The sequence below is a fragment of the Taudactylus pleione genome, unplaced genomic scaffold (assembly GCF_031769625.1).
Source record: "Taudactylus pleione unplaced genomic scaffold, aTauple2 ptg000039l, whole genome shotgun sequence".
Classification (NCBI taxonomy): Eukaryota; Metazoa; Chordata; class Amphibia; order Anura; family Myobatrachidae; genus Taudactylus; species Taudactylus pleione.
In genome coordinates, this window is record NW_028284441.1 from 12,539,543 (window position 1) to 12,553,147 (window position 13,605).

At 47.0% G+C, this 13,605-nt stretch overlaps 1 pseudogene; it reads left to right on the top strand.

The window, feature by feature from the left end:
* The first annotated feature begins 609 nt into the window (after positions 1 to 609).
* Positions 610 to 727, top strand: LOC148538622 (5S ribosomal RNA; annotated as a pseudogene).
* Positions 728 to 13,605: the final 12,878 nt, after the last annotated feature.

A 13,605-nucleotide genomic window follows, 5' to 3' on the forward strand; every position in this document is an offset into this window, starting at 1 on the left:
GCAATAGGACCCTTTGGTCCAGGATTTGGCGTATATGTGTTGTGATTTTTCACTAATGGTTTTTTCTTATCTAAATTACTAATTTATGTGGACTTTTACTATTAAGCACATTCTTCTCACAGAGACAGTGATTTCTGAAATTTTTTACATTCATTGATGGTCTGAGAAGACACAGGTTGTGTCATTTTATTTTGGCTCATTATATCAATTACAAGCATCAGGTGGTGACATATATATGTTTCCACCTAGTTTGCATATACAATACTGTTCCCAGTTTGACTGATCATGCTATTACAGCTTACTACAAGCTATTAGAGTTCACCACAAGATATTCTGCCGGACTAACTTTATATGTCCTGCATACAGCTTCAATATATGCATAAATGTTTATGACTTACCTTCTTATTGAATAATGTGGGTTTAGAAGCACATGATATTATCTACATATTAAGTCTGGCAATTTCCTTTGATTGATCTATGTGGTACAATTAAGGTTTGCTTGTGCATTCTTTCTTTGTAAGCTGTCATTTACCAAAAAATGGACTATTAACAACACTAGTCCTACATATATTGCTTTGACCTGATAACCATGCAATTCTCCCTAAATATATCTACAGCCATACAATACGTGTTTGCCCAAACTAGTCTGATCTTGGAAGCTAAACTGTATTTGGCCTGGTTAGTACCTGGTAGGGTGACCCCCAGGGAATACCAGGTGCTGTAGTTTAAAATATACGTCTGGGAGTGATCTTGCATAAGGACAAGCAATATTAAAGTCTATATTAACTTTGTAATATACCCTATTTCTGAGTGTGTAATGAATTATCAATTCGCCTTCAAACTTCATTGTGATTCATGAAGTTTGTCTTTCTAAGATGGATTTATACCATCTGAATTTGTGAATAAAAACGATATGGTACATGATTATTAATTTACTGTTGTAAATAAAAGTTATGTCTTAATATAATTATAATTAATCATAAAGAGTGCCCCAGACAATAGCCATACTTTCTTCTTTTTTGTTGTTTGATATTGACAAATTGCACCTACTTTTTACAGGTTTGTTTAGTCCTATCTACTATGATGTGATACAGACAGAGTTTAAAATAAGTGAACATTTCTGTGTACATCATCCGAAGCAGTATAAGAGTCATTGGGGTAGATGTATGATAGCGAGGCGAAGCAGGAAGCACTACCGATGAGATGTAAGAACATCTCATCGGCCAGACAGGGGGAGCATTAACTCCCCCCTCCGGCTCTACCCGCTAGAGACAGCACCGCAACAGCCTAGTGCTGATGCGCTGTGTCTCTGTCCCGGCCGGCTCCACTGAGCATGCGCGGGATCTCGCAAGTATCGTGAGATCCCCGCGCGCAGCCTGGAGCCGGCAGCCACCGCAGCAGGGACAGCGCTGTCCCTGCTGTGGGGATAGGCTAGCGCCAGGCTGTAGCTGTCGATAACGACAACTACAGCCGATAACGACAGCTACAGCCAGCCCAACGGTCATGCGGTATGACCGTTCGTACATGGGCCTGCCGCTCGGCGCTATCTTGTAGATTTACCGCCCAGCCCCCGATCATACATCGGGGAGAAGCGGTATAAGCGTACATAACGTTCGCTGATACCGCTTCTGGGCTTCGTACATCTCCCCCATTGTGCAGTGCTGCCTACTATCAGATTGTCCCCTCCTTATCAGGAGGGGACACACACTACTTGTTCACTTCATCCACACTAGATAATGAGTCTACTGTATATTGCCTTTTGAATTGGATGTTTAATGTGCTTTGTTAAAAGTATATACTGTATGTGCTGTGCTGTTCTGTGTACAGGAAGAGTGAGTGACCTGAAGTTGTTTCTTTGTTTCTTGCTACAGACAGTGGTGCCATTGCACTTGGTGGTAGAGCTTGAAACTGGCACCACCAATATCTTGTTAGATCCTATTCTGTATCAACCAACATTTCAACAATACCATAAATGTAAACACCTACTGTACGTTGTTTCTGTATTCATTTTCCCTCCTTTATACCGTAGCTTCTTCCCCAGTCACATATGTACACCTACGCACCTTTGGTATTAGTAAAGCATGTCAACACCCCAGGGAAAGTCATTTTTTATTAAGTCCATTTTTCATAAATTTTCAAAGATAAGCACACGTTTATGCCAATGGGAAAAATCTATTTTCAAACACATTTGACACGTTTAAGTCTAAAGGAAATTGGTGACGAATATCACGCAGGATATTTTCCAACTCCTGTTTTTTTGGTTCATATTGCGCCACTAATACTCCACTAAATGCCCGGGGAGCAAATTTTCAGATGTACCCCAGCTCTCATCCTCCTCACTGTAACAACATATCACTGTCTCCCCCCCAACCAACTACCGCTCACCATGCCAACTGTCACTCTCTCTTGACCCCTTTTCCCTACTTGCCTATTTCATGACCTTTGTTACTAATCCACTTGCCTTCCCTTCCTTAGTTCTTATATATGAATTTATTGGTAAATATTTCAATATCGAACTAAAATTCCCAGATGGTGGCTTTCCGATGGTAGATGCCATTGAATGGTGTGGAAGCGATGGCCATCCGATGTTAAAATATAGCTAATTTGGCTGTTTAACATCAGGTTCAGCTGCGGTTGCTATTGCGCATGCACAAACAGAATTTTTTTGCGCATTCACTAACATATTCATATTTTTCTTCATCTAATTCTTTTGATGCAATCAGGGCCGGTTCTAGACATTGTGGAGCTCAGGGCGAAAGTTCCCAGTTGCGTGCCCCCCCCCCAAAAAATTACTTTTATTAGATGGCGTTCCTCTGCGCGTGCGTGCGCAAGCCTCGGAGCGAGTGAGAAATTCACTCGCTCCGGGGCTCGCTACAAACGGGGAGGCTGTCGATGTTGATCGACAGCTCGCCCCATTTTGTAGGCGGGGAGGGGGGATGGCTGGTCAAACGGAGGCGTTCCTGAAGGAACACCCTGACCACAGGTTGCATGTAAAACACAATAGCCTTCACAAGAAAAAAATAAAACACATTGGACCTGATTCAGCTATGCACTCGCAAGCGGGTCGATGGTTGGGCACTGCGCACGTGCCGCGCGTGTGTGCAAGCCCCATGGCGAGTGAGAAATTCACTCACTCCGGGGCTCGCTACAAACAGGGTGGCTGTCGATGTTGATCGACAGCTTGCCCCGATTTGTAGACGGGGAGGGGGGGTGGCTGGCCAAACGGCGTTCCCGAAGGAACGCCTGTCGTTTGTGGGCAGCCCTACTGACATCACTCGTGATGTCAGTAGTGAGCTTCCTGCTCTGTTAGAGCAGGAAGCTCACTGGGGCTTGCGGCAGATGAGACCCTACCACAAGGGTCTCGTCGCAAGCCTGATGATCACGACCATCACCTGGCAGCTCGCAAAAGCTGTGGGTGGTCACCCACAGCTTAGCGAGCAGCCAGGAGGTCGGCTAAAAAAAAAAAAAGGCTGCCCTCATTCAGAGCGAGCGCTCACTTTTTGCGAGCGGCTCTCAATGAGGTCCATTATGCCACATGCAGTAATGCCCTGTATAACACATTATGCCACACGCAGTAATGCCCTTTATAACACATTATGCCACACGCAGTAATGCCCTTTATAACACATTATGCCACACACAGTAATGCCCTTTATAACACATTATGCCACATGCAGTAATGGCCTTTATAACACATTATGCCACACACAGTAATGACCTTTATAACACATTATGCCACATGCAGTAATGGCCTTTATAACACATTATGCCACACACAGTAATGGCCTTTATAACACATTATGCCACATGCAGTAATGGCCTTTATAACACATTATGCCATACGCAGAAATGCCCTGTATAACACATTATGCCACACGCAGTAATGCCCTGTATGACACATTATGCCACACCCAGTAATTCCCTTTATAACACATTATGCCACACGCAGTAATGCCCTTTATAACACATTATGCCACACGCAGTAATGCCCTTCATAACACATTATGCCACACGCAGTAATGCCCTGTATAACACATTATGTCACACGCAGTAATGGCCTGTATAATACATTATGCCACACACAGTAATGCCCTTTACAACACATTATACCACACACAGTAATGGCCTTTATAACACATGCCACACACAGTAATGGCCTTTATAACACATTATGCCACACACAGTAAAGGCTTTTATAACACATTATGCCACATGCAGTAATGGCCTTTATAACACATTATGCCACATGCAGTAATGCCCTGTATAACACATTATGTCACACGCAGTAATGCCCTGTATAACACATTATGTCACACGCAATAATGCCCTGTATAACACATTATGCCACACGCAGCAATGCTCTTTATAACACATTATGCCACACGCAGTAATGCCCAGTATAACACATTATGCCACACACAGTAATGCCCTGTATAATCATTGTGCCACACACACTAATTCCCTTTATAATACATTATCCCCAATTCAAATTATGCCACACAGTAGTCCCTTATTCATGTTATGACACACAGTGGTGCCCCTTTTTATACAATTCCCAAATTAGTGCCCCTTATACACAAGGCCCACAGTAGTAGTGCCCCTAATACAATGCCCACAGTAGTAGTGTCCCTTACACAATGGCCCCGGTAGTGGTGCCCTCATTAGTAGTGCCCGCAGTGGTAATACCCCCATTGGTAATGCTCACAGTGTTAATTCCCGCATTGGTAATGTCCCCTATAGTAGTGCCCCCAATAGTAGTGCCCACAGTAGTAATGTGCCCTATAGTAGTGCTCACAGTTGTAATGCCCACATTAGTAGTGCCCCAGTAGTAATGCCCACAGTAGGAATGCCCAATATAGTAGTGCCCAAAATAGTAATGCCCCCTATAGTTGTGCCCACAATTGTAATGCCCCCATTAGTAGTGCCTCCAGTAGTAATGCCCACTATAGTAATGCCCCATTAGTAGTGCCCCCAGTAGTAATGCCTCCATTAGTAGTGCCTCCAGTAGTAATGCCCCCCCTATAGAAGCGCCTCCAGCAGTAATGTCCCCATTAGTAATGCCCCCCTGTAGTCATGCCCCCAGTAGTAATACCCCCTATAGTTGTACCCACAGTAGTAATGACCCCCTATAGCCATGCCCCCAGTAGTAATGCCCCCCTATAGCCATGCCCCCAGTAGTAATGCCCCTCTATAGCCATACCCCCAGTAGTAATGCCCCCCTATAGCCATGCCCCCTATAGTAATCCTCCCTATAGCCATGCCCCCAGTGCTGGTGCTTCTGAAACAAAAATACAATTAAAATACAAACACAATACTTACCTTAAGCCCCGCTCCTGCGTCCAATGCCTTCCGGCCCAACCACGGCTCAACCACGGATCTATGTGAGAGACGTCATGACGTCCCTCCCATAGTGCTCTCTGCGGGAGTTCAGGAATGAGCTCTGGCTTCTGGCTACCGCTGCAGGGAGGGAGCCGGGTGCCCGCTGATAACAAATATCAGCGGGTGCCTGGCAAGTGGAGCCTCCCTGAGGCGGCTAGCGGGAGGGGGCCGGTGCTGAGGTTTTTTTTTTTTCTGGAATTTTTTTTTCTTCGCTCCTGGGGGCTCAGTGGTGCCCTCTAGGGGCCGGCGCTCCCCGCGACGACCCTGTTAGCCCGCCCCTAGAACCGCCACTGGATGCAATGGTACATCAAAAGTTTTGATGGCGGAAGCTCAGCCATCATTTGTTGGTGGGCTTCCGATGTCCATCCCTACACAGTATGTCATCCATTTGCTGTACAACTCATCCAACACTTATCCATCCGTACATACAACACTACTCCTGCCAGCCCTACATAGTACTATTCCTGCCAGCTGTACATATAGTGCTATTCCTGACATCCCTTTATACGGTGCTATTCCTGTCATCCCTTTATACAGTACTACTCCTGCCATCCCTTTATACAGTACTATTTCTGCCATCTCTACATACAGTACTATTTCTGCCATCTCTACATACAGTGCTATTCCTGACATCCCTTTATACAGTACTATTCCTGCCGCCCATACCTACGTAATTGCTATTTCTGCCACCCCTACATACAGTGCTATTCCTGACATTCCTTTATACGGTGCTATTCCTGCCATCCCTTTATACAGTACTATTCCTGCCATCCCTTTATACTGTACTATTCCTGCCATCTCTACATACAGTGCTATTCCTGACATCCCTTTATACGGTGCTATTCCTGTCATCCCTTTATACAGTACTACTCTGGCCATCCCTTTATACAGTACTATTCCTGCCATCCCTTTATACTGTACTATTCCTGCCATCCCTTTATACAGTACTATTCCTGCCATCTCTACATACAGTGCTATTCCTGACATCCCTTTATACGGTGCTATTCCTGCCATCCCTTTATACAGTACTATTCCTGCCATCCCTTTATACAGTACTATTCCTGACATCCCTTTATACGGTGCTATTCCTGACATCCCTTTATACGGTGCTATTCCTGACATCCCTTTATACAGTACTATTCCTGCCATCTCTACATACAGTACTATTTCTGCCATCTCTACATACAGTGCTATTCCTGACATCCCTTTATACAGTACTATTCCTGCCGCCCATACCTACGTAATTGCTATTTCTGCCACCCCTACATACAGTGCTATTCCTGCCCTCCATACATAGGGCCGTATTCATTTAGGTGCGAAAAGTCATGTTTAGCAAAAAGCATTCGCAGGGCGGAGTTTGCCGCATTAGCCAGTTTTGATGCAATCTTTTTGCGTACTTTCTCAATGCGCACTCTCGCTTTTCGCCCTATCCAATTGCAAAACACACGAAAATGCATATGTGTGATAATTGTGCATGGCGAAACTCGAGAAAAGTACAACCCATTTTTGGGAAATCAGCCTGATCCACATAAAAAGCCCATATGACGGTATACAATCGGGAAACCGGCTGCCTTAATACTGACAGCCGGCTTCCCGACTGTCATATCCCGGCGAGGGTGAAATGCCGGGTGTCTATATCTAGACGCCTGTCATTTCCCCGATGCCTGGAGACAGGCGCCCGGCATCCCGATCGAAGGGATGCCGGGCGCCGCGAGCGGACAGCCGCGCGGGGGGGAGGGTTAGGTTTAGGGTACCCAGGGGGGATTTAGGATTAGGCACCCCCCCGGGAGGGTTAGGCTAGGGGGAGGAAGGGTTAGGCACCCCCGGGGGGGACTTAGGGTTAGGCAGCGGGGAAGGGGGAATTAGGGTTAGGCACTTAGAGGGGGGATTAGGGTTAGGCAGTTGGGGGGGAGGTTAGGGTTAGGCACCCCTAAGGAGGGTTAGGGTTAGGGGGTTAGGTTAGTTTATACTTACCTTAGCGACGATTGGGATTTCCAGCGCTGTTGGGCTTCCGCTGCCGGGAACTCTTTCGGCCAGGCGCTGCCGGGATTCCCATTCCGATTCCCATCTGACATAGGAAATCAATATAGAAGTGTAATAATAGCCCTAATAAAAGTATTTTGTGTACTTAAATTGAGTCAAATTGCTGTTATGTATATTTTCGTGTGGAAAAATTATAAAACGCTATTTTTTTGGAAAAAATTATTGCTGTAGTCAAATTGGGGGTACATTGAAATGGGTGCTAGTATATTTTTGTGTCTATAAAGTGGAGCTTTAAAATGTTTAAAAAATACACCTGCTGCAGCACCTGCAATCCTAACACCTGTCCCATCCATACAGCCCCCAAAATACCTAGTTATTAGGGGGGGGGGGGGGGTCCAAAGGGTTCTGAACCAAATCCCCACGTTTTTAGCCAAAAATAGGGATTTTGCACATTTTATCACCTGCTCTGAGATAGGGAAAACTTTTCGACAGTGTCTACTGAGTTTTCGCACATGGGAACAGTCCAGCAATTGGACAGCGCGATACGCCTGTATGTGCGAAAAAGTTCCCACCCGTGAACGCTTTCCGCCAAACGCGACTTTTGCACCTAATTGAAAACGGCCCATAGTGTTATTCCTGCCCTCCCTACATACAATGCTATTCCTGCCCTCCCTATATACTGTGCTATTCCTGCCCTCCCTATATACTGTGCTATTCCTGCCCTCCCTATATACTGTGCTATTCCTGCCCTCCCACTTAAAGTGAACTTCCTGCCATCCCTACATAGTGTTACTCCTGCCCTCCCTACATAAAGTGCTATTTCTGCCATCCTCACACACAGAGCTATACCTACAATCACTACATACAGTGCTATTCCTGCCCTCCCTACACACTGTGATATTCCTGCCCTACTACATAAAGTGCTATTTCTGCTATCCTTACATACAGAGCTAAACCTGCCCTCCCTACATACAGTGCTATATCTGCCATTCCTACACACAGTACTATTCCTGCCCTCCATACATATTGTGTTATTCCTGCCCTCCCTACATAGTGTTATTCCTGCCCTCCCTAAATACAGTGCTATTCCTGGCCTCCCTACACACTGTGCTATTCCTGCCTTACTACATAAAGTGAAATTCCTGCCCTCCCTATATACAGTGCTATTCCTGCCATCCTCACATACAGAGCTATACCTGCCCTCCTTACATAGTGTTACTCCTGCCCTCCCTACATACAGTGCTATTCCTGCCCTCCCTACAAACAGCGCTATTCCTCCCATCCTTACACACAGAGCTATACCTGCCCTTCCTACATAGTGTTAATCCTGCCCTACCTACATACAGTGCTGTTCCTGCTATCCTTACATACAGAGCTATACCTGCCCTCCCTACACAGTGCTACTTATGCCAATTCTACATACAGTGCTACTCCTGCCCTCCTTATATACTGTGCTATTACTGCCCTCCATACATAGTGTTATTCCTGCCCTCCCTACTGTACATACTGTGCTATTCTTGCCTTCCCTACAATCAGTGCTATTTCTACCTCCCCACGACCGACTTGCTGCAGTAACTGGGAACGCTGGTCCCTGAAGTGATCAGAGACTAAAGAAGCCTCTGTCAATTTCAGAGGCCAGTGTTCCCTGTAATGCAGTGCGCGGCTGACATCACCCGCGATGTGAAGAGCCTGTGCCTGCTGAATCTAATTAGATCCAGTCAGCGGCAGGCAGTGGACGTCTATGCGGGAGCGCTGACCAGCGTGAAGAAAGCTAAGTACTGCACAGGGGAGGGGGCACAGCATAAGGGGCATTATTGGAGTAACAGCATAACAGGTAATACTAGAGGTATTACTGGGGGAACAGCATAAGGGGCACTACTGGGGTACTGTATAAGGGACACTACTGGGGGCACTGCATAAAGGGCACTACTGGGGTACTGTATAAGGGGCACTACATAAAGGACAGTACTGCCCGTACTGTATAAGGGACACTACTGGGGGCACTGCATAAAGGGCACTACTGGGGTACTGTATAAGGGGCACTATCTAAAGGACAGTACTGCCCGGACTGCATAAGGAGCACTACTGGCGTCACGGTATAAAGGGCACTACTGGGGGTACTGTATAAGGGGCACTATCTAAAGGACAGTACTGCCCGGACTGCATAAGGGGCACTACTGGCGTCACGGTATAAAGGGCACTACTGGGGGCACTGTATAAGGGGCACTACATAAAGGACACTACTGGGGGGACTGCATAAAGGACACAACTGGGAGTACTATATAAGGGGCACTACTGGGGGCATTGTATAAAGGGCACTACATAATGGGCACTACTTGGCGCCCAAACAGCACTTTTTGCGATCGCGTCTAGCACTTTGGTCGGGGGTAGCCATTTTACGAGGCTAAACTTGACCACCTTGGGCGCGATCAGGGTGAAAAACAGCAACAATTGAATAGCGCCCCGTGATCTCCCGTCACTTTAGACGGGAGATCGGGCACGCTATAACAATTGAATTCTGCACTTAGAGAGGGAGATAAAGTGGATGGAGATAAAGGGCCTGGGGCCTGATTCAGAGCCGCTCGCAAGCGGCCGCTCGTTCGTTCCGAGCGATGTTTGCACAACTGCGCATGCGTACGGATCGTAATACGCATGCGCGAACCAGTCAGTGCGGCCGAAAATCGTTTGTTCGCTAAATAGCGAATGCCTGCTATTTTGAGTGACAGGAGGCGTATGTGGGTGGTAACAGGGGAAGGTGCTTAAAAACGGGGAGTGGAGATCAGAACGCAGGCGTGCTTAAAGGTCAAAACGGGCGTTTTATGGGTGTGCATAATTAACAAAGCAGCGTCATTGACCACGTCACTGGGTTATTTTATAGTCAGAACCGCTCGCATGATTGCGGTAGGAAAAACCAACCACAAGAATAGCAAGCAGTTCATACGCTGGTCGATGTACTTGATTAATCTAATAAATAGCGGACGTGACGTAGGATGCGAGCGGCCAGGGGGCGTAGTTTTCCAAAAAACGACCGCAAGTTTTGTTCGCTCGTTCAGACCTAGAGGCGTGAACAGACCGCAAAGAGTGAATGGTTCATTTGAATAACCACCCTTTTTTTCTGAACGAGCGAGCGCAAATAGCGTCCGGCTCTGAATCAGGCCCTTGATTCAGAGCCGGAGGTGGCGTTATACAGGGTATCCCTCGGTTACCGGACTCCTGTTCCGCTCTAACGGGGAGAGCAGAGCCGGGAGTCGGTCCCAGTAATCAGCTGTGTGGTCTAAACAGACCGCAAGCTGATTACTGTAAAAAAATAAATAAATAAAAAATTAACTTACCTGACCCGGTCATCAGGTCCCAGTGCAGTATGGGATATCACCTGACTGGAGGACATCACCGGAGGCCCGGATCATGCAGGTAAGTGTAATTAAGGGAGGGGGGGTCGCGGGGGGTTCGCAATCGCAGGGGGCGGAGCTTAGCACCAGGGGGCGGGGCTTAGCAGCGACAGCCGGTCGGCGCATGCGCGGGCACTTTGTCACGGTATTTTTTCCGAAAATACCGTGGCTAGTGTGCGGAGAGGATTCGCAGGGACAGAGCTTTCTCGCAAGCTCTGTCCCTGCAAGGGATTTGTAGTAAGTCCCTGTGATATTGCCTGAATTTGCAATGCGAATTCAGTCGTTAATATCACACTACAATCTGCATTCAATATTTGGATTGTAGTAAATAGAGCACTTAGCACTTTGATCTGCAGTGACTTATGGCTCTATTTATTAACATTATTTTTACTAAAAGGGTGTTTTCACACCCTTTTCACATTATTTTAGTATCACCTAAAGTTACTAAAGGGCAATTGGAGTAGAATTCGTAAAATTCTACTGCAACCCCTAAGAATCGCTTATTTTTTTAGTAAGCAGATCGCATTTCCCATAATTGTAATGGGAAATGTGATCTGGTTAAAGGTACTAAAAATAAATTGTGCAAAAAAAAACGGGGAAAGCCCTGTGATAATAACGCCACCTGGAGGTGGCGTTATCCAGGGTCTCCCCCGGTTACCGGACTCCTGCTCTGCTCTAACAGGCAGAGCCCGGAGCCGGCCCCAGTGATCAGCTGTGTGGTCTAAACAGACCACACGCTGATACACTGTAAAAAAAAAGAAATTAGTAAGAAAAAAAAAAAACTTACCAGAGTCCAGGGACCGGAGATTGGGGCTACGGTGATCTCCTCCCTCCGGTCAGCTGGTCAACATCCTGCACTGGGGCCCGGTCGTCACTTGACCGTGTCCCAGTGCAGGATGGGATGTCAGCTGACCGGAGGCACGGAGGAAATCACCGGAGCACCAATCACCGGAGGCAAGTGTAATGCGAATTCAGTCGGTAATATCACACTACAATCTGCATTTAACCACTTGCCTGGCACGGTCGTATCAGATACGACCGCACCAGGCTGGGCTTTCCCTGACATGGTCGTATCTGATACGACCAGTCAGAAATGCCCACTAGGCGGCTGTGGGAAGCTAATCTTCCCGCAGCCGCCTACATCAGAGGGACCTTCTGGTCCCTCTGCAAGCGTGGCTGCCTCTCTAGCGTGTCCTGATCACTGCTGGCCACAGTGATCGGGCACCGTCAGCAGCTCCCCTCCCATAGAAGCAGCAGTGCTGCTGCTGTGACCCGATCACTGTGGCCAGCAGTGATCGGGCAGCCATCTTCACCTCCTTCAGCAAACAGCAGTAGCGGCGGCTCTGGTAGCCGCCGCCGCTCTGTATCTGGGCCACCAGCGGGAGACGCTCCCGCTGCGGCTCCGGCACTACAGTGATCACTAGGTGATCAGTGTAGGAGCAGCAGCAGCGGCTCTGGTAGCCGCCGCCGCTACTATGTTTCCGGGCCACTAGCGAGACACCCTCCCGCTGCGGCTCTGGAACACAGTGATCAGTAAAGTCACTGTAGGAGCAGCAGCAGCGGCTCTGGTAGCCGCGGCTGCTGCCATGTTCCCCCGGCGCTCCCGCCCACTCTTTTCCAGCCTCAGCTCCGCCTCCCCGTCCCCATGTGCCCGATCACTGCTGGCCACAGTGATCGGTCAATAAATAATTGAACAATTATAAAATACATATATGTGTGTATATATATATATATGTGTGTGTATATATATATATATATATATATATATATATATATATATACTGTGTGTATATATATATATATATATATATATATATAATGTTCGATCGATATATATATATATATCAATTGATGGATATCGCAGAGCCTCTGATTAGGGATGGCAACTGACCATCGATGGTTTGCAATCCATCGATGGGCTGACTGAAAACAAGTGGTTTGCCATTGCTGGTGGCCATCAATGTTGCACCATCGATGGCAACCCTCAATCGATGTTTATGAAACATCGGCAGTTGTGGTGTACACAGATCTCCTCAACCAATCGCAAAACAATTGATGGCTTCTAACGATGGTTGAACCATCGATGGTACAGCCGTCAATAGCCATCACTACAGTATAATATAAAAATTGCTATTTTTATGGTATACTGTGTTTTAAAAAAAAATAATTTTCAAATAGTGATGGATAAGTTTAAAATTATGTTCGTGACCTAATTCAATCATAAAAGAAACCGAAAATTTTGGAGCGGTTTTTGGAAAAATAATTTGTCAGTTAAGTGGTTAAAATGCGGATTGTAGTAAATAGAGCCCTAAGTCACTGATGCTACTGTTTGCCAGTGCTACCCGTGGCTGAGGGCAAGGGGGAGACTGGGAGCTCCTCTCTCTATTCCGATCTTCAGCATCGGCAAGTTGAAGTGGCGGCAACTAGTAGTTCTGCTGTGTGAGTCTGACAGGTCAGACTTTTGTAGGGCAGTGTGGGCAATGAATGTTTTTTTCCTGTGAGGACCATTGTGTTTGATTTGATTTTCCTGTAGGGGACAATGGCCCTGATTCAGAGCCGGACGCTCTTTGTGAGCGCTCGCTCTGAATCAGGGCGGCCTTTTTTTTTTTTGCCCAGCCTCCAGGGCGGCCAGGTGATGGTCGCGGTGGTCGTGATCATCGGGCTTGCGACGAGACCCTTGTGGTAGGGTCTCGTTCCCGCAAGCCCCAGTGATCTTCCTGCTCTAATAGAGCTGGAATCTCACTACTGACATCACGAGTGATGTCAGTAGGGCTGCCCACAAACGGCAGGCGTTCCTTCGGGAACGTCTCCGTTTGGCCAGCCACCCCCCCTCCCCGTCTACAAAACGGGGAAA